The sequence below is a fragment of the Anomalospiza imberbis genome, chromosome 18, assembly GCF_031753505.1.
Source record: "Anomalospiza imberbis isolate Cuckoo-Finch-1a 21T00152 chromosome 18, ASM3175350v1, whole genome shotgun sequence".
NCBI classification, from domain to species: domain Eukaryota; kingdom Metazoa; phylum Chordata; class Aves; order Passeriformes; family Viduidae; genus Anomalospiza; species Anomalospiza imberbis.
In genome coordinates, this window is record NC_089698.1 from 8,286,069 (window position 1) to 8,306,638 (window position 20,570).

General features: G+C 48.7%; 1 long non-coding RNA gene across 1 annotated transcript; it reads left to right on the forward strand.

Annotated features, from left to right (window-relative positions):
• The first annotated feature begins 658 nt into the window (after positions 1-658).
• Positions 659-12,755, forward strand: LOC137484749 (uncharacterized). The gene is made up of 3 exons (XR_011005006.1): positions 659-721; positions 7,861-8,113; positions 11,156-12,755. It is a non-coding gene; the product is annotated as an uncharacterized lncRNA (long non-coding RNA).
• The last annotated feature ends 7,815 nt before the right edge of the window (positions 12,756-20,570 follow it).

Genomic DNA, 20,570 nt, shown 5'->3' on the forward strand with positions numbered 1-20,570 from the left:
CGCCGCCGCCGCTCCGGGAGGGAGCGGAGCAGCCTCCCCGTGGGCACGCACCCACCGAGCCGCCCCCGCGAACGCTCCCCACCCACGGCAATAATTACTATTCTAAATTTGACTAATTTAGCGGTTTCTTTTGCCCGGGCAGAGGTTGCTTTTCTAATTGCGGGAGAGAGGTCCAGCTTTGAAAGCGAAATAGACACAAAATAGTTGCAACCTCTTGGGCAGAGCAGCCCCCACCCCCCCCGACCACACCTCTCCGATCCGGGACGGCTGGGGATCAGTTTTGTTCCCCCAACACCAGCACTGCCGAACAAAAGAGAAAAGAGAGAGAAAATAATATTTGCTCAGGTCCCCCCTCTGTTCGCCTTTGATTTATCTGTTTACAACCGGGACCCCCTCAGTTGAAACAAAAAATCAATGAAAATGTAGTTGGAGAAAAGGCGGGCAAACTACTGAAAAAAAAAAAAAAATTTGTGAATGGAAGAATGTGTTTGTGCATTCATTGTTAAAATAAAGAGCGATCCGTGACGTGGCCACCGGGGCGCCAATGGGCGGCGGGGTAATATTTTTAAACATCCTCCCCGGGAGCCAATGGCGGAGGCGGTGGCAAAGACTAGCGCAGGGCCGGGCCAATGGCGGGGGAGGTATGCTAATGAGGAGTTGGTCAGGCAGGAGCTGAATGTCAACTAGTCAAAGATGGAGGCTGGAGCGGGGAGGCCATGAGGTTGGTACCGGAGGATTTGCCCACGTTCGGAGCGATCAGGGACCCGCGCCGAGGCGCGCCCGGGGCGGCGGCGGCGGGAGGCGGGCGGGGGGCCGCGGAGCCGCGCCGCTCCCGCCGCCTCTTTTGCGCCTCTTTTGGCAACTTTCCCCCCCGCGGCGCGGGGACCAGTCCGTCGTCCCTCCCGCCGCCAGGTACCGCGGGCGCCCGGGGCCCGCCGGCCCTGCCGCCGCCCGCGGCCGCATCCGCCCGCCCGGGCGGAAATGGCGGGAGCGCGGGCCCGGGGGGGCGCTGGGTGCCGGGGGGCGCGGCGCTGACAATGGCCCGCGGGGCGAGCGGCGGCGGGACGGGGACCGAGCGGCGCCCCCCGCCCGGGGCAGCGAGGGCGCGGGGCGGGGGGACCCGGCGGGGAGCGCGGGGCCGGGCGGGGGAGGGGGAGCCGCTTGACGGCGGCGCCCCTCGCCCACCTCCCGTGCGGAAGCTCCCCGGCGGGGCCGTGCGCTTCCCGGAGAGATTTCCCCGCGGAGCGGGCAGTGCGGGAGTCCTTTCCTCCCGCATTGTAAATGTGGCGATTGCCCGAGTGAAGTTTGGCCGGTCGGTTTGCGTTCTGGCGTGCGATCGATTCGAGGCGTTGAAAACAGCGGGCAGCCGGAGCCGCCGAGGGCGGCAGCGGGGCTGGGGATGGAACTTGGGAGCGGCAGGAGTGTGGAATGGGTGCCCGTGCCCGCCGGGAGCGGAGCGGGAGCGGGGACGGCACGGAGCGCATCGCCCGTGCGCCGAACAGCGCCGGGAGAGAGGCGAGTGCCGGCGGGCTGGGCTGGAAATCTCTAGGTAGTGGTGAGCTTTTTTTCCCCCCTTTTCCTCCTCTCAAACACTATGCAAACACTCCTGAGAAAGTGAGTGGATCCCACGGATGAAATTCCTGTCGCCGGAGCCGAGCGCTCCCTCCCCACCCCCAGCTCGCGCGAGGGCTGTTCCACGGGAGGGCTCGCGGCTGCTGCCCGCTCTCATTGTGCCACAGCGCTCCTCCTGCAAAATACTACTCACATTTTTAAACCCAGCAGAACTCCTATCTGTCTAGATACCACGTAGAATTCTTTTGTTAAAAGATCCTGTTTTAGATACTCCCTCTTTTTGTTGTTTTGGTTTGGTTTTTGGGGTTTTTTTTTTGCTAAAACCCCCAAAGAGCGAGGCAATAAGTCACATGCTATCTCCAGCCAGTATTTATATTGGCTTAATATTTAAATCTCGTAAAAGTAATGCTTTGCTTAAATAGTCCAGAGTTTTTGCAATAAACCAGGGTGCGCAACCCAAAGTGTTTCTTTGGCATTCTTGCACTTTGCCCCAATTCCGCTCCGTTTCCCTCCAGTGTGTGGTCCTTGAGTTGTGTAAGGAAAGCTTGTACCCTCAAACACAGACTTGGGGCTCTGGAATTAAAAAAAAACTTCCTAAGGTTTAATGCAAATTCTTTTAGGGTTTTTTTTTTTTTTTCTTTTCTTGTTCTTTCCTTCTTTTTCTTTTTTCCTTTTTTTTTTTTTTTTTTTTTAATCTCCAAACCAGTCTAGGTTTCTGGATTAGGGGTAAATTATTGTTAAAAAAAAAAAAAAGGAGGAAAAATTGAAATAAAGGGAGAAAACAGGAATGATACAATTTAAGATTCTAATTGGGTTGGGACATTTCCAAATCAATTGGCTTTGTGTTAATACTACTATGATAGAGTGACAACTAGAATTCATGTAGTGAATTTTCTCACTCAGCCCAAACTCTCCCAGAACGAAATTAGTTTAATTTATTTTAGCATCTGGTATGATTCTTACTTGTCTATAGAGTTCATGGAAAGTTGTTTTCAAGTTTGGATTTCTTGGCATAGAATTTCTTTGCATTGTTTGAAATAAAATAATTTTATAATTTCTCAAGTGATTCTTATTGAACAAATAGTTACATTTTCCAGCTTTAAGTTTGAAATTGTCTAGAGAAACACATGGTAAACAGTTTGAGCCTAAAGATTAAGTTGACTTTTAAATGTTACTTATTGCTAAAATTATTTGGAATGTCTGATTTGTAATGATTAACTGATGTTTTCTCCTTACTACCCATATATTCTTTCTGAAAAAGGAAAATTTACAATTACAATAATAATGTTTTCATGATGCAAGTAGGTGACTTTTAAAGGTTTCTCACTGCTGGATGGCAGTTGTTTTGAAAGCTTGTTTAGATGCCTCTAAAATAGCAAGACTTCCTTAGCAAGTAGAAGTGAATAATTTAAGGTACTAGAAGCATGTAAGGAGCAATTATTTTAACAGCTGATTCAGAAGAAAGCAAGAGAAAGGATATTAATTTATTCTCCATTGTGTACTTTAGTTCATTATACCTACTTTTGTAAAATACTGAGGTGCTAAAATGCAAGCAGTACAATCCCAGTTCTGGTATTTGCTTTCACATGCTCTAATGCAGTTCATTTACTATTGATAAGGAAAAAAAAAAAAGTCCCTAAAGCAAGCTTACCTAAATTCTTGCTGAAGTTAATTGAACAAGCAGTTGTGAAATATTAAAATTAATTTTAAAGAATGATATTGATTCAATGTGGTTGTTGAAGAAATTCCTTTTTTTGAATGTAACAAATCTGTTTTACACTAAAACATGCACAGAAGCCATCACTTGGAGAAGTTTCTGATTTATCATTTATTTTGGAAAGTCTCTGAAGTATGCTGTTGTCCAGAGCCCTTTTTCTGTTGTACTACTGGCAATTATGATGAGCAGTGCAATATTAAAAGGGCATTGGCTGGCAGAAACATGACCCCCTTTAGCAGCCCACCCTCTTCAGAGTGGGCAAACAACCCTAAAATAGATGCCTCCTCCAGTGTATTTATGCACGTGTGTGAAATAAGGTTTTATACATGTGGGAGTGGTTTTAAATAAGGAGAGAGATTCTGGGTTATACATTTTTATGTGTCTGTCTATAGAAATGGGCTGGAATAATTTAAACATCCTATTTCAGACATAAGCTCCAAACATTTCTGAGAGCTTTCAAGGCACCCCTTTACTTGCTTTGTTTACCAATAGCTTGTGAGTAATTAGTTACTAATTTCTACACTGTTCCATACAATATCTACACTGAAATTTTTAATGATTTCCCTATAATTTTTCCCCTTAGAGAAACTTTCTCCTATATGTTTAAGGTGGTCCCTATCAATGTTGACAGGGATTTAATGCTGCTGTATGTTTCTAGCAATCTCTGGTGTGTATGCTGTAATTTTAGAGTGGTCACACACACAGATATGTGTGAGATTGAAGCACAGGCACTAGATATTTTTGTACATAGGTCTCATCTTTTCTGTAACATTTTCCATAGCAAATCAAAGCACTGTGTATTTATACCATTCTATATATACACCACACCCCCAGGCTTTTTTATCAGTATTGGTCAACCATGATAAAATCACAGCACAATTAAGAAAACTTCTGAAGGCACAGGAAAGGGCTGGCACTTTCTGTGATTTATTTAAATTGTCTAGTTCAGATTCATTGACTGACCAATTTGGGTTTTATGGAAGCACATACGTTTGGGGATACTGAATTATGTCCCGTCTTATTTTATCCTCCGTTATGGTAGAAAAATATTTTATTGTATAAAACCTTTATAACGTACCGTGCCTAGATATACTGGGCATGTAGCAGAAGACTTGAATGGTTTGTTTAACAAGCCATAGTAACAGTGGTCTTTTTCTATCCCTATCCCTTTTTTCCTTTCTTTCTGTCATTTTTTAAACTAACTTTTTGTTGTTTTCTTTATTTTTTTTTTACCTTGTCTAATTACGATTGCAAATAAACTTTGTCATGCAGAGTTTTATTGGGGCTAAACATAAAAACGTTATTGTGGTTAACACTGTAATGTAACAGTCCCTTACAAAAGGATGCAGGGACAGCTGTGCAGAACGTGACAGTGGCTGCTGGTATCGCTGGCTCTGACAATGTTGCACTACTGTCTGCACAAATAAAGCAGTGCAATAATATTGTCAAAGCATTTGGTTCCAGTCCTAATACATCCTTTATGATCAGTTACTGTTGCACACCCAGCCCCTGACATTATGGCATTCTGTAGTTATTTAATGCATTTTAGTAGGGAACCAGCCCCCTACTCTGATTTCTTCCCTCTACCACAAAGGCTCAAATGAGCATTAAAATGTCAAGATCATGTAGAAATTGCTTTAAAAATCCCTACCCTTGCCTTGTGTTTGTTTGTTTATTTTGTGTTTGGGTTCAGAGCTCTGTATGGAAATTCCTTGGGTTTTGTTCCCCCGTTTTGACTGCTTCAGTGTACAAAATGGATTGCCCTTTCTGCCACTAGCTTGGGTTTGTGTGTCCAAGTTGTAAAATAAAAAGCTGGCCTATTCACATTTTAAAGCCCTCTTGTCCTCCTTCAGAGCAATCACCACCATTAAAAATATCCTTACCAGCTTTGAATATTTTCTTCCTCTGCTCTAAAAATTAGGGATTTATGAACCTAAGGATGTTACTGTTGTTCATAGAATTCAGTGACTTTAATATATACCCATGTATTTACAGACAATTTAATTTTTGCTTCCTACTGATGTATTTTTCAAGTTCCATCATATTTCACTTTTAGAGAAATTACTGTTAAGATTAAAGGAATATTGATACCTTCATTTTCATTTAAAAAAATAGTACAAGATACCTAAATAATAATCAATAGGATTTGAAAGACAATCTGTCCCTGCACTTTCCAACAGCAATGTGAAGCGAGGCTGAGAGATGTGAGGATGATGTAGGCCTAGGAACAGGAACACTGCATTCAGAATTGATCTTTAAATAACAATATGTTGGTGACTGTCACTCGCGGTGTAGTTGGAGGCAGATGTGGTATTTTCGCTTGCAGCTGCTAAGAAAGGGGTTTGGAGAGCTGGGGGATGGGACCTTCCTCTCTCTCTCTCTCTCTCTCTCTCTTTTTTTTTTTCCTGAAGCCTTGAGCTGTTACCTTGGGAGCAAAGGGTGGGGGTGGGGAGAGCCGTCATATTGGAAATCAAATCTAGGTAAACGAGTGCTTTCAGATTGCACAGCACATCCCAAGCCAGGCCAGGATGTGCTGGTGAGCAAGCCATGGGGAGGCAGAAAATGGAGGACCACATCCTAAGGTGGGGAGCGTGTCCCATTTTAGACAGTTGAGGAGAAGCCGAATCCTCAATAATGCACTCCAGTTCTCCAATGACCGAGGGAGCAGACAAAAGACACCTTTCCAGCCCTTCTGTTTCTGGGGTGAGCTGAAGGCTGCGTCCCATTCGCGCCCAGAGGAGAAGGCTGAGCCTCCATGCCTGAACCGGAGGCATGGTGCTGGTGGCCCATGCAGTGCATTCCCGGGCCTCAGTGGAGGAAACTCGAGCCGCCATGGCTCCTTTTCTCTAGAGCTTTTCTTTTCATCCATCTCTGCATTGTAGCACAGTTGCCATTTTTATGTGTGTTAAGGAACGGGGAGGCTTATGTAGCTTTGGCACTTCCCCCTCTTCTTCCTTCTAATTCTTGATTAATGAAGAGGTAGGAAAGAGTAAAATTTCTGAGGGATTTGCTAGGGGTTGTCTTCCCCCCTTGCCATCAATAGGAGTGTAAGAGTGACCAGAGTGGGAGCATGAAGGGCCCTTTGCTGCCCCTGGCCAGGAAGAATGGGAAGGAGGGTGGACCAGTGAGGAGCTGGAAGCCACCCTGGAGCAGGGCAACGCTTTGTTCTCTGTGTGTTTGTGTGCTCGTGTGAGCCCATCAGCGAATAGAAATAAGTGCTAGTGAAAGCCTTGGTGGGGCTGATGCTGGGCTGTAAGATGGCCTCTCAGACATGTGAGCCTGCCTTGTTTGGAGGTGGAGAAATCACAGGGGAAATAGATGCATAGTTATTTTCCTGCATGAAGTTATGTCTTTAAAAATAATATGGTCACTACGCTTCAAAACCTCCCCTGGGCATGGGGGGAATTTGAGGCGTGTGATACAGGGAAAGGCCTGTGTGATCTGCGTGATGACAAGGACCATATCCCATTTGGAAAGGGAGAGGGACAACCTTCTGAGGGCTCCTGGCTCTGGCTGGGGCGATGGAGCCCACAAACGCCCTTTGCTGAGCGCCAGCTCTGTGGAAGGCAGGCCCCAGGGGTGTGAGGGGAGAGGATGGGGTTCCCTGCACATTTGTGCCTGGGATGGAGGTTACACATTCCAAACCCTCCCTTCCCCACTTTTCCTTTTTTTTTTAACCCTGCCTGGCTGAGGAATGTAACAGCGAAAAAAAAAAAAAAAAAAGCACTGGAGGAAAGAAAAAAAAAAAAAAAAAAGAGGGGGGATTCGGAAGCAAAGGCCCCTTCAGGAGTCTGTATTTGTGCAAGGGAAACCATTTGCATGTGTGTGGAGATGCCAGAGTTTGTCTCCAGTTGGGTCGGAGGGGGAGGGCGCGGGAGGAATGCGGGGAATCAGGTCGGGCTGCGGGGGGAAGGGCTCCGGCAGAGCCTCCATCCTGTTGTTGCATAAACTTGTTAAAAGAACCCCTCCTCTGTGGAGGCAGCACACATAGGGTATTAGTGTGGTGGAGGAGGCCAGACCTGCGCCCTGGCTACACAACCAATTGGAGCGGAAAGTGAAATCAGATGGTTTAAGTTTTCAGAGGGATTTTTTTTTTTCAGGGGGACTTTTTGAGTCATTGCATTGAGTGCTAGATCTGTGTTAAGGTCGCTCCTGCTCTGGCCGCTCTTGGGTGGTTTGGGGAAGGGAGGCGGCCGGGCTGGGGCAGGAGGTGTCGCTTCCCCTCGTGCCGTGCCACTGGCCCCGGCTGTGCAGGCTCGGGCTCGGGGCCCCGTGCAGAGACCGCAGCCCTGTCCCTGCGGGCCTGGGCGGGCTGGGGGCAGCTGGGTGTGTGATGAGGGGAGTCTGGCCCTTGCCATGGGGGAAAGAGTTATATGGGGGAGCTCAGGATCAGCCTCACATGTTCTCTTCCCCAGCCAAGGCAACTACAAGGCCTTTCACTTGCCCTGTACAGGCAGGGCCAACAGTGGGATCGGCACTTCCAGGGTGATAGTATTTAGCCCTATTTTCCTCCTGCATTTAGTACCATAAGTCGTCTTTTTTCTTTTTTTTTTTTTTTTTTCCCCCGTCAGACAGCAGAGCGCTGGTAAACACCATGCAGAAAAGCCGTATTGTGGGGTTACAAAGTCTGGGCTGTTTAAGGAGCTCTGTCATTCCTTTTAATGGAGCTCACTGACGCAGATCTGGGTTCTGCCAGCCGAGGAAATATTGCTGCTGAGAAAAGGGTTATTGAAACCCACAAACTAAATATTATGAACAAGAATCAAATGGCAGGACATTCTGAAGTGTAATCCCTCCTGATTTCAGGAGAAGGGGAACGTATTGGTAAGTGGCTGTGGGTGACAGAATCCCTGAACTCGGTGGGTGAAACACACTTGGGAAGGTGATGTTTTCAGAGAGGATTATCAACCCTTACTCTCTGGAGTCTCACACCTGGACAAGTTGACTCTTGCATGGAAGCAAGAATCCCCTTTTTTTCTGGACAGATTTGTACAAACTTGCTAGATAGACTTAAGGAGCCAGGACTGGAATGCTAAGAATTTTCTATCTCTTAAGAAAAAAAAAAATTAAAAAGGCAACACTTCCCAGTTTTAAAACAATGATAAAATTATTAAATAGGATGGAAAACTCTAAATCAACTTCAGCCTACGGCTGTTTAAAGTGTTTGCTTTGACCTTTGGTGATAGTGTCAATTCCACTGCAGAAAATATATTGTAAACTATATAATGTATTTAATTGCAAGATGTCTTTTAAATGGTCTCCTTTCCTCAGGCTAGAGAACTGGCAGTGGCCAGGGAAACAAGGCTGGACTGTGCCCTTCTATGTTTTGTGAGATTGTAACTGAGATGAAATTTTTAAAAAACCACTTGCCCCAGTGGCATCTTTAACCACAAGAAAAATAAACAAACAACACAGCAACAAAGGGAAGGAGAAATGCCTCCCTAAGCTAAACCAGGGAAGGCAAGCTCTGATCTCACGAAGAGCAGAGGCCTCTCAGCTCCAGAGACTCGGCTCACTACTTTATTTATCCAAACGCTTCATCGTAAGGACACTTCAGTCTATTTGTCTCCTAACATCAGAAAAAGGGGACTTAAACACATAGCAAAGGCTCCACTACAGTAAGACTCCCCCACACACACTGCCAAAAAAAGAGCTTCCATTATTGAGCAACATATAAAGTGTTATTTCCATACTACTCTGGGTGACATTTCCATTTAGTTTCTATAACTGTGATTAAAGGCAAGAGAGGTTTCTAAACATATCTAGAGATGCTGAGCCTCACAGTGTATAAATAGCATGCATTTCATAATCTCGTGTTTAAACGTTTATTTTAAAATAACCCCCATATACATTCCAGAGAGTCTCCCTGCTATAGGACATAGTGCAACCCAGGCTTTGCATATCATTTGCAAACTAGGTGGAATACTATTGGAATACTATTGAAGGCTGATTCAGTCTTTATTTTTCCTGTTTTGTTAAAAAAAAAAAAAATAAAGGCAATGTGTAGGGAGGCCTGTGCCAATACACCACTTAGAGATAAGGACATTTTTGAGACACATCTAGGCTCTCAGCACAGATCCAGAAACATAAAGCAACTTAATTGCCTTTGCTTGGAACTTGTGGCTGACATTTCTAATTACATCCCTTACCCTCCCCTGCCAGTTGTAGGTTCTGCAACTACTGAACTATTTAAGTTGTGAGAAAGTTGTCAAATCGTGCTTTCCCCCACACTATCCATGCATCAGTAACATCACTTCATGTGCAGATTGTGTGTTTCCACTGTAAGCTTGCCAGTAGGTTTGTCTCTTGGCCACTGGAGAAGTTAAATTGTGTGTATTATGTCCTAAGTCTTGTTTGAGATAACATCGAGGCTGAAGAGTGGAAAAGACATGGTAAACAATAAAAAAAAAATAAACTGGACGGGAATAGATGGAAAGGTAAGGCTGAGCCTAGTTGCATCTTTTTTTATGTTCTCAGTACAACTGGATGTCTAGGTTGCAGGGATTGTTGAGAAGCAATGGCAGGATTTAACCTGAGGCTTTGCCAAGGTAGCAAGAATACAGAAGTTTGATAAAACTCAATTATGAGCTGCTTTCAGCAATCTCTGTGAATGTGGCCTTTTAATTAGTGTGAGCAAAGATTTAATATAAATAAGTAATGTGGAATAAAGATCCCCATTTTCTTCCACAAGCATCACAAAGGATGGGGATAGGGAAAAGGAGGGATTGGGACAGATTGAAGATTTTGATTATTGAGCATTAGAAAAAACCAAACACTGAATGGAGCTTACCTAGTTCCTTTTTCTTTGGCAAGTGAGGCAGCATCAAAGAGGATGCAGGGCTGCCTCACACCAGCATGCCAAAAGCCAGGGACCTCCAATGGCAAAGACCAGCTCAATGTGGCATGGATAAATTAGCCAGGAATCCATGAATTAGGGGATTGTCCCTTCATTACACTCCAATTTAATCCACTGGAAAGCAGACTGAGGAAAGAGAAGCTTAATGTGTCAAAATCATTACCTGGTTTGGGATAGCCTGGGAATGAAATTTCCTTCCCCTTCTTCTGGGCTCTCAAGTGTTCCTATGTGACAAATGCACTGGGGCAGGTTAATTGGGAGCCAGAGTGTAGAGGAAGAGTCTAGTTGGCAAAGCACTCCTGAAGCTGGAGGTGTCTCAGCCCTTCCCTGGGAGTAATTTCTGTGGCTGTTAGTGTGTTCGACACTAAGCCAGCCCCAGCTGAAGATTGTGCCTTCCAGCCTTGGACAGAAAAGGTGCTGGGGAGGGGGAAGAGAAGAAAAAGCCAAACAAAACAAGCTAGGGCAAAACACCCGTGCGTCTCCAAACACTGTTTAACCTGTGTGCATAAATGTGAAGTCAGTGCTGGAGAGCCAGCCCTGGAGATCCTGTTTTGCTTTCTAATTTTTGGTGTGTACTTAATCCCGTGATTTCCAATGAAGGGAGGGATATTTAAAACACTGGGCTCTCCAAGTAGGACAGCCCTAGAAAGGAAGTTCTCTGAGGGCTTGATGCCTGTTACTAAGAGGCTCAAAATACAACTATCATTTAATCAAATAAATAGCACATCCCAGCCTCTGACAGCTAGGCAGCTGATTGACTGAGGCTATTAATAAAGGAGAGAAATTTACACAGAAGAAAGTGAGAGTTGGGGATGGAGGTACAGAAACCTGGATAAAATCCATACCAGAGTTAAATGTGTCCTGGGAGAAAGGGGTAGTGCCCGTGCACAGATTCTGCGGGTCAGAGATTTACTCCATTCCTGCATCCTCACTCTCCCAGGAGCACGTGGTGCTGTGATCCATAGGGCAGTGGACTGCTTTCTAACTTTTTACCCCTTCCCCATTTGCAGGCATGGAATGAAGCTCCCTCCAGTCACCTGCTGCAAGACACATTTTCCAGCTTCCTAACCTTAAGGATGAGACCCTATCAATATTGCCTCTGCTTTTGTGATCAGGGTAGTAGTGCAATATTGCTTATAGGGTCTTTTCTTTTGAGGGTTATTCTTCATGGAGAGAAGAAAGCCACAGCAGGAAAAAATAACCCCATATGCCCACCGAGTTAAGGGAAAAGTTGCGAAATGCTGAGTGTTGTTAGATAGGTGAATAATTGTACAGAGATGTTATTTGTGACAAATAATCGTGCTAATCTGGTGACTCAGGTTGTGAGTAATGGGCATATTTTTGATGCTATCTATCACACAGGATTCAAAACGGCTTCATGTTTAAAACACAAGCAGTGATTGAAACCAGAGAAACCCATAATGGTTCCTTTCTAAAATAGTATGAGTTCTGAGACGTTTGAAGGGTGTCTATATTACATACTGATGTAAACACCCACCAAAGGATGGGAGGAGATACATAGCCATACTTGCTGTTTCTGTAGCTGATCCCAAACCGAAAACCAGTGTGGTGCAAAGCAGAGCACAGCACAAAGAGGCCGAGACTCTAATCCCCACAACCTCAGCGAAACAAAGCTCATGCCTCTGCCCGGCGAGTGCGGCCCGCCGCCGGGCTCCGCTACCGTGCCCCGCACCCGGAGCTATTCCAGGGTCGGGCGGCGCAGCGGGGCCGGGCACTGCCTCCGGCCCTTCCCGAGAGCTGCTCTCTGAGGTACGTGGGAACGAAGCAGGGATGGGGGTGTTAAATCTCCTCTCTGCTTTGTGAGGATCAGCTGGGGGCTGACAGCAGCCGGGATGGCCGAGTGGGTGGCCCTGCCTTCCATTTCAGGTGGTCCCCGCGGTCCCTTTCGGGACCTCAGGGGCCCAGGGAAAGGGGTGGTGGGAGGGGACTGAGGGCCGGATCAGGGCGCGGCGGAGCTGCCGCGGGGCCGCTGCCGCGAGTCTCCCCGGGGCGGCGGGGCTCGCCTCGCCGGCCCGGGTACGGGGCAGGGTCTGGAGCCATACTGCGAGGCCGTGCCCGCCGCCTCCCCGTTGTACGGCTGCCGCTACCCTCGGTTTAGCTCCCCCCCCTCCCCGTGAGCTGCCCCTCAGCATCATTCCAATGGGAGGCGGCCAGCTCGGGGACAAAGCCAGGATCTTCCCACCCCACCCGGGCTCTCCCTCTGTGCCCCCAGCCCAGCAGCCGCCGCAGCTGCTGTGCCAGCGCTGGGACCACCGGCCGGGCTGCCCCTCTTTCCCTGTTGCACTACTGTCACGGTCGCAGCGAGCAGTGCAATAATGAAAGGGCGTCAGTGCGCCGGGGAGCGGCGAGAGCCGGGGACGAGCCGGTGACAGCGCGCGGGGACGGGGACGTCCCGCCGCACCCGGGAGCCACCTTAACGGGGCGGAGGGGATACACACGACACTGACGGACGGACTTTGGTTGTGCAACTTTCTTTGTTTAAACACGCAGCGGCGGAGAGCGTGCGCGCAGGGGCAGGACAAGGTGAGCGGCTCCGCGCACCGCTTGCCCCGGGCCCGCCGCCGCTCCCCGCCCCGCCGACCCAGGCCGCGCTCCCCGCGGCCGCGGGGCCTGGGGCAGCCCCTCTGCTGTACCCGGCCAGCACCAAATAAATAAAAGTGACCCCCGAGCCCCTGTCCCTGCCTTTTCTTCCTGGGGAGTTTCTTGCAGGTCCGCAGCCTCCCTGCCTCCCTGGCAGCCCCTCGCAGATAAAAATGCCCTCGACGAGTTTTTGCCCTGCGATCCGGTGTGCTGCTCGCCCGTTTGGTCTCGTGGGGAGAGGCCGAAAACGGGAATAGGAAACGAGCGTCTTCCTTCACTGTGGAGCCTGAAAAACTCGAGTCGTGCCCTAGTGCTGGGTTCAGCCATGGGGAAGCACGGGTAGGGAAGTGAGTGTGAGGCGGGAGGGGAAGGGTGTGCAATAATGGAGATGAGAACAGTGCTTTGCATCTGGGAAGGCCAGGAAATAGCCCTTTGATTATTAGTGGCCATGGTGAAATGGATACTTCTATAAAAGAGGGCTGGGCAAGGGTATTTCCTCAGCAAAGGACCTTCCTGCTCTGGCCTTTTGAACCTGTGCTTCTCCCTGGCATTATTTCTGCTTCATCATGACTTTTTGCAGAGGAAGGTGAGTGCAGAAAACAGGCTGGCTGTAAGAGAGGGATGCAATCTAATCCTAATGAAAAGGTTTTTACAGTCTATGCTTTATTTCCTATTTCTTTTGGGTTCTCTCTATCTTCCATCCTTCACATGCACAAGTAGATACAAAAGCTGAATTCTTCCCTGCAGTCTTTCTCCCAGGGAAAAGTCAGCCCCCTCCCCAGCTTCACCTTCAGGCTTTGCGCACACAAAATGGCTGCAGCAGCCTGTGGGTGGGCATGGAGAGCTCAGGAAGCTGCTTTTCTTTTTCCCACCCTGCCTGCCCAGGAAGCCCTTCTGCTTTTATTTTCTGTGGCATTTTGCTCTTGCATAGCTCTGTGCAAATCCAAGGGGGTCTCCAATGTGTAATCTATGCATGGAATGGGAGCTGGGGAGGGAAATGGCCAGTTTGCATGAGAAGGGGACCTGTCGGGCCCCAGTGTTTATTTTTTTGCTGACCTTCTGGGGATATGGTCAGTGAGAGCTGTGACAGCTGCTGGAAGCGGCAGGGGCTTTGAAGATTGTGAAGGTTGTGACCTCGAGGCCCCTCTCCTCTCTCTGTCCCAGGAGCTGCTGAGTCAATCAGGGAAAAGGGGAGGTGAAATGGGGGCTGCTCTTTAGCCATTTTTCAATCGGTGAATGAAACAGGAAAGGACAAATGCAAGAAGAAAAAAGAGCGATTACTTCCACTTTGGTGCATTACTGAGAAGGGGGAATCTCTCTTTGGCAAAAGATTATAACAATAATGGGAAACCACTGTGCTCCTAAGATCCAGCACCTTGAATAAAGGATTTAACTGGGCAAGGAGCTGATGGCAGATCAATAACAGTAAATTAGGGGGAAAGCCCACAAAGTCCTCTTGGTTCAAAGCAAGAGGAAATCCACCTCTTGTTTCCACCAGATAGCAGCTCTAGATGTAGCAGCAGCAACATTCCCAGTTGTCCCACTAGCTCCCACCATCTCCTTGACCCTACACTAACACATCTTCATCTTTGCTGAGCTCAGCTGAACCCTGTGGCTGAGATTGCAGAGGCCGCTGACAACGGCTGCACCACACATGCCAAAATAAAGAGACAAAGTACATTGTGCAGGGCTGTATCCTTGATGTATGCTTTCAAATGACACAAGCTCCCCTGGCAATAGACACCCCTGGGTAGCCCACGAGAGGGCTCTCACTCAGCCCTGAACCCCTCTCTTAAGCCCAGTGAGAGGGGTTTAACTCTTTTTCAGTTTCTGGATAACATGATCCTATGGATCTTTCCTTTTAAAATAGTAATCAGAACAGCAAACAGAGCACCCGGCTTCGGTTGACCAATACACAACAGAGGCAAAGAAAGCAAACAGCAGGCTTTTCACTTAGTTTACACAGGGGGCACTTAAATACTGTATTGGTTACATAATACCATTTGGGGGTTGGGGTTTTACACATTCTTCTACTAAATATATCTGTGAGATTTGTTTTAAAGTGATCAACATAAATCCAGCCACAGCTTTGAGGCCTATGATTAGACCTAATACCACTAGGTAGCTCATAGCATATTTACTGAAAACCAAGGCACAATAGAATTTTTTCCCTAGACCTGCTGATCTGCACTGCGCTTTCTCCACTGCAGCAGAGGGTGTACATTGCCTCTAGAAGGGCTGCCATAGGCAGCCACTTCCCTGCAGGAAGCATAAACAGCTGGGCTTTAGGGCCATATCCTGCCACTGCTCCACAGTCCTCAGAATTCATTTCAGCACAGATTGGATAGGACACCTTCTGGCAATTACAACAGACTAAGTGCTAAGAAAGAGAATGAAACATATTAAAAAAATCTAAATCCTAGCTGTAATTGATCAGGAAAAAAGGTATACATTGTTAAGTCCTCCAGAGAAACCTGTTCAGATGGGGTACCTGAAAGTACATTCCCTTCCTGAAAAGCCCTCCGATAAACATCCTGTTTCCATCCAAAGGGAGTAGCAGTTGGCCAAACTGTTCCACTGGAGGTTTGACAATGGCATTATCTTCCCAGCTTTTCAGCTGAAGCCTGGCTAAATCTGTACACAACTTCTGAGAGTCCAGCTAAACCCTTCCTGGGAATGGAAAGCTTCCCCAGGCAAAGCTTGGATCTAGCAGCCCTGCATTCTTGCAAAGGACGCATCCCTCTGCTCAGAAGTGAACAGACGGGGAGAAAAGTCTCAAAGCATCAGAACTTTAAAACAGTGTTCTTCTCTTTAGTGTATTGTCACCAGAAGCTCCATGGGCAGGGATCTCTGCCATAAGGAACTAGCAGAACAGCAGGTGGGTGGATAATTGAGAATAGAAGTTCCTTGGGGCAAACCAAAATAGTCTTTGTGGCACTGCACGAAACTAGGTACAGTTCCTGGGCTCAGCATTAGACACTGACTCTGTAAAATTCCTGCTTACTCACTCACCTGGGAGATAGTTGAACCTTTTAAACATCTTGAGACACAGAGTAATCAGATGATAGGGATAAGCTGCAGTGTATCATTTTGCATGAATGTAATAAGTCAAATATTTTATAGAGTCACCCTACTACTACTGCAACAAATAGCAGAGCACTGCCTTCCTCAAACACTGATATACTAACAAGTAACACCTTTGTCAGGAGCTGCTATGTCTTTGTGAGCAGTTTGCCCAATTAAAATCTATGGGGAATTACACTGACTACAAAAGCCACCATCACACAGTGCTAGAAACAAACTGGTTTGTTCCACCACTGTGAATTCCTGTCATATTTCAGAACAAGGTCGGGGTGATGGCCATCAGAGTTTACACAGCCCTCCAGCACAAGAATCTGTTACTTAGTTTTCTTTTCACAGTGGCTACACCTTTTACACATCTCTAATAATTTTGAAAAATTCAAATAAAAGGGAGGCTGTGTTCTGAGAGAAGGAGAAAATCAAAACCTCCCCATTCTAAAGGAAAATGGGATCTCTCACAAACCCTAGAGAAGTATGGAGGTCACCTTCATGTGCAAGCTGTTGCAGACACCAAAAATAAGCAAAGCTAAGGATTTCTCACTGCCTATACCCAAACACCAAGTGATTAACTTAGGACATTTATAGCAGTGTTTGGTGCAAGTGAAAGAGTAGTTTTGGTTGAATGTCTGTCTATATTCTCTGATCAGATCCCTTTTCCTCCTTGTTTCCCTGTTCATGCACAGACAACTTTACCAAAATGTAAATTTTTACAGGAAGTTACAGGAAGAAAACTTAACAACCAACCACCAATCTCTTCCCCATCCCTTGAAATTTCACAGACACACACAAAAAGGGGGAAAAGGGGGGGGAAAGGCAGGGGAAATAAAAAAAGGGAAAAAAAAAAAAAGATAAAAAAGAAAAAAAAAAAATTAAAAAAAAAAAAGAAAAAAAGAAGTAGGGGATAATTTATTTAGGGGCAGGAGAAACAGGATAATACTTAAATCGGGAGAAGTGAAGCCGAACTGTTTTCCACTTGCACCCTGTATTATGGAAGACAGTGGGGTAAGGGGTCTTTAAAGCCTGGACTACCTGAATGAACGGGTCTCGGTACTACAGCGGGTGGGACAAAGCGCCAGCCTGCCTTCCCCCTCCGGCGGCGGAGCGGCTCCCCGGCCCGGGGGAGGCTCGTCCCGGGCTCCGCTCCGCGCCCGCTGCCCCGACGGCGCGGCGAGCAGCCGTGCGGCCGGCGAGCGGCACGGGCAGCTCCAGACGCGCTGCCACCGGCAGGAAGAAAGGGTTTCGGTGCCGGGGGCTCATCTTCGGTGCTCGGCAAAGGCCAGTGCACCGCAGTCGGCTGAGCCCGACAGCTGCTGCCGGGTGAAACCGGCCCCCGCAAACGGATCGTTTGGGGGTTCCGAGAGCCTCTGGCTCGCGGCTCATGAGAGGACCCCGCTGACAGTCAGTCCCGCCGCTTTGTTCGCAGGCTCTGATCAAAAGGAAGGCTTCAAGCCTGAGGATCTTTCCCCACCGTGACACAGAGAGGCAGAGGGCGGCCCCCCTTCCGTCGGGGAAGGTGTGCTTGAAGACACTGCCTTACCCTCTGTGAAAGGCTGACGCGAAAAGTCACGTCCGCCAGTCCCAGCAGAGACGGGAGGACAGGCTCAGAGCGGGGGCAAAGGGGACACCGGCTAAAACCACTTCTCCACATAGATGTCTTCAAATTTTTTTATTAACCTGGGGGCACACAATAAACATTATTTGAGGGGGGACGACACAGCAGGAGAAAGTATTGTTCAGGCTACTCAGTCACACATTTCCGATTATCTCTACCCAAAATACCACTGCCCAAAATCCAAGAACATCCTTCCCTGGCTCTTCTCTATTCAGTTTAAATCCACTGATGCACATAAATGCACCGGAGACCAGCCTGGATGGACCCCGCTGCTGCTCCGACCATGCCGTCAGGAAAGCACCTCCCGGGCCCTCCGGGGGGCTTGGGGGTGAGCCCCCGCACTGTGTTTCGCCGCATTTTCCACAAAGAAATGAGTGAGAGTCTCGCACCTGCAGCCGGTCGGTCCCGGTGGTGAAAGCAGCGGGCGAAGGGCTGCGAGGCGTGGGGAACCCGTGTCACCCCGCAGGCACGAGCAGAGGCCACAGCACCCCGGGCCAAAGAGGGGCTGAACACCCAGCCTCCCTCAGCCAGGCGGTAGCGGCCGTGCCCAGGCTCCCACCCGTGCCTGGTCACCCCACAGCCCCTGGACAGCCGGACAGGGACAGGCAGAAGTCCCTACCTTCGAGGGACAGGGTGGCAGTCACCATTTTAACCTGCTCCGAGCAGCCCACGGCAGAGAGGCAGAGGGTGATCTTCCCCCGCTCTGCGGGAGAAGGATATTGGGGAGAGCAGGGGCTCACCTGGGCAGCCCTGGGCATGTCACCCTGTATTCCCGCTGGCTTCTTGGACACCTGCCCCAGAACCCAGAGCACCGCTCACAGACAAGGCAAAGAAAACCTATAATTTTCTCTTCCAGATGGGACGAAGAAGCACCGACACGTTTTTGGGATCACTCAGTTCTGCAGCTACAAACTGAGTACTGCTCATCAGCTCCAGTTCAGTACCTTAAGCATAGCTCTACCTATTAATTCCAAAAGATCCCTGGACTTCAGCTAACCCTTTATGAGGATGGAATTTTATTTTAGGTTAAATACTAAGGTATTCTTTCAGTATAAACCATAGTGTCTCAGACTGAACAACAATCACTTATCCTTCGGTTTCTTAAGGCACCAGATATAAGAAAATATGATCTAGTGTCAAGGTGGTTTTCTGACAAGAACGATCTAGACTGGGCAACTTTCCTATGCAGAAGAGCACAGAAAGCAGGTTGGAAGGGAAAGCAACATTCGGCATTTATATTATTATCTTCCCTTCAAAGCATCTTTTAACGTAGCATCCCACTCAGCAGCAGCCTTCCCAGCGCCGCCTCGCGCAGCATGTCCTCCCCGGTGGGGCCAGTGCCCTGGCACGCAGCCGGCGCAACCTCCGCTGCTGGAGCTCCGCCACGGGGTCCCAACCAGGAGCGTGCTGTGGGCACAGCAGGAGCCGCCCCGGCGGCAGGTTCGTGCTGAGGATGCTGAACCACCTCCCCTGGCCAGCTCCCATTGTACGTCCGCTCCACGCCTGCGCCCTGCCCCACGCAGCCCCCGCCCCTGCCCTGCTCTGCACCGCCGGGCTCGGAAACCCTCGTTCTCCGTCACTGACACGCATATTCACTTTGTTCTGATGTTGCCCACATTCGGGACCCCACCTCCCCGTCTCAGCAGAGCAAGAGTTGCGGGGTTCACTCGCTCCCCGGCTCGGCTTTCGGGTGTCGCTGGGGAGGAAGCCGAAAAAACTGCTATGCCAAATTTCCAGTCTTGGGAGGGTTCTCAGGCTTTTCTCTGCCACCCACTCCTGCTCTCCTGGAGGGCGGTGTCTCTTCAACTCCATCTGCCGCTTTCAAAAAAATCACAAGTACCTCTACCTTTCTGAGTAGGGACGAGGGAAGTTGTGCCCTCCCAGTAGCGAATTTCCCCCTTAAAGACCGAATCTGTTCCCGCTGGTCGGGTCTCCCCTCCCCGCCCTCTGCCGAGCAGCATACCTCCTGTCCTCTGGCGCCCGGCTTTAGCCCTGGGAATGGCAGTTTTCCTAAGGGGCGTCACAAAGCACTTTTTCCCCCAGAGCCGAGACCGAGGGGCTCCGAGGTTGTTGGGATTTCTTAAGCAAGATTTCAGTTAATTGCTCACAATAAACAGCCACCCATATCACGAGGGAAAACAGCGCACATAGAGACAGACAAATATTTTAACATTTTAAACTATTTTGTCCTTGACACTGAAGTCTCTAAGCTCGAATGAGAGCCAATCTCACCGTGGGCTTGTATTGCTGAGGAAATGCAGCACAACATAAATGTGTTTTGCTGTGCAGCTTTATAGAAAACTGCCTGCAGCTTGACAGTAATCATCTGCACATCCACACCCAGCAAAGGCAGAGGTAATGTGTTCAAAAGTATAATATTTGCAAGAGAGAGCAGATGGTGCTCCCTTGGGTGCAATTTCAGGAGAAGCTTTGCATTCTGCACTTCTCGAGGTCTGTTTTACCCGCACAGGTTTAATGCTATAAGAGCTCGATATTTTTTTCTTTGGCAATGGGGTCACAAGCACACTCAGCGCTAGCCTAGCGTAGGATGTTGCTGGCACGCGGCATGACCCTCCCCGTTTTGAACAAGTAGGGAGGATACAAGCGGAGTAGGCAGGTGATTAAAGAAGTGCCTATGTGATTATTTTCCCGCATCACATTCCATGTGCCCGCCGAAGCCAGTTACCGAGCTAGATGGGTTTGTACTAGGACAGGAACTGCTGAGAATGCATTACGGCGTGTTTCTCTCGTAGTGTCAGCAGCCGGACAGGGCCGGAAGCCCTCTCACAAGCCGTATAAAAGCACGATTGGAACACCCCTAAGCACGAAGGCCTCCGGGCGTCCTCGATGCGGGATAAGCAATCAGGGCTCCCGTGAGCCTGTCAGCTCCCTCTCCCGGGCAGGCACTGACTGAGTCGCCGCTGTGTTTTCTCAGCACAAAAAGGCACAACGATTCGGTTTTGCAGCCTTTTGGACTCTTGAGCTACTGGGCTTTAAACTTGCCGCCTGGCCAAAGGAAGTCGGGTGAAGGCAGCGGAGGAATCGCCCTCTCCGCCCACCCATCGGACACAGGCGCTGCCCAACGCAGCCCCGTCCCTGGGCGTCGGCCCAGCGGCCAAGCATTGCCGCGC